At 38.8% G+C, this 965-nt stretch overlaps 1 non-coding gene across 1 annotated transcript; it reads right to left on the bottom strand.

Moving 5' to 3' along the window:
• Window positions 1-212: 212 nt before the first annotated feature.
• LOC113860296 lies at window positions 213-319 on the bottom strand. Its single transcript, XR_003503750.1, has one exon. It is a non-coding gene; the product is annotated as a small nucleolar RNA R71 (small nucleolar RNA).
• Window positions 320-965: the final 646 nt, after the last annotated feature.

Genomic DNA, 965 nt, shown 5'->3' with positions numbered 1-965 from the left:
CATTACACACAAAACACCATCATTACGCATTGAATGCAAATTTTAAACATTCATTTACACTTATACACACATATACACGCATTCAGATTTATATAAATAACAATAATTAATATTACAAAATTTGAGGCGTTACACCAGCCAATTCCATCACAACTTGGAAGGATCTCACTCAACAATTCTTGGGAAAGTACTTTCTCCCATCAAGGTCCTCTAAGCTTATGACGGAGATATGTTGCTTCCAACAATATGAAGCAGGATCCTTATTTGAGGCATGGGAGCAATTTGGAGAGCTTTTGAAGAGATGTCTTCATCATGATTTCCTGACATAGAGACAGGTGCAAATCTTTTACAGTGGCCTATCAATCACCACTAGGGCTACAATTGATGCCGCAGTAGGAGGTCCCTCATAAGAAAAGGTCCAGATGATGCATACAAGCTAATAGATGAGATGACATCTTCTAGCTTTTAGTGGCACACTGCTGACTCTTACGACATCAAGAGGAAAAAGACCTTCCTAGTCTATCAAGCAGAGAGTAGCAGCCCACTAATGAACTAAATGGCAGCCCTTGCAAAGCAACTAGAATCTTTAATGAAGGCTAAACACTAACCTATAAGAGCTCTTGCAAGCCCAGAATCTAAGCAAGAGGAGGAAAATTTCATAGGCAATCACAATTCAGGGTGGAGGAGTAATCCTCCTAACTCTTAGGGGAATGGCTTTGGAAGTCAAAATTCAAGTGTTTATTGCCCCCCTCATATGCAAAGTCAGGGAGCAAGACCAAAAGGAAAAGAAGCTCCTAGATCTCAGTCCAATTTTCAAGAATAGATGATGCAATATGTTCATTATTCTGATAAGAGGATGACAGAGCTTGAATCCAAATTGGACCAATATATTGATAGAACCGATAAGAAGTTTGTAGAGGTCAAATCTAAAATATAAACCAACTTTTCTAAGATGGGTGCACAAT

The sequence above is a fragment of the Abrus precatorius genome, unplaced genomic scaffold (genome assembly GCF_003935025.1).
Source record: "Abrus precatorius isolate BTA unplaced genomic scaffold, Abrus_2018 Scaffold2, whole genome shotgun sequence".
Lineage (NCBI taxonomy): Eukaryota > Viridiplantae > Streptophyta > Magnoliopsida > Fabales > Fabaceae > Abrus > Abrus precatorius.
The sequence above is the reverse complement of the archived record's forward strand: the minus strand, read 5'-3'. Positions and strand labels throughout refer to the sequence as shown.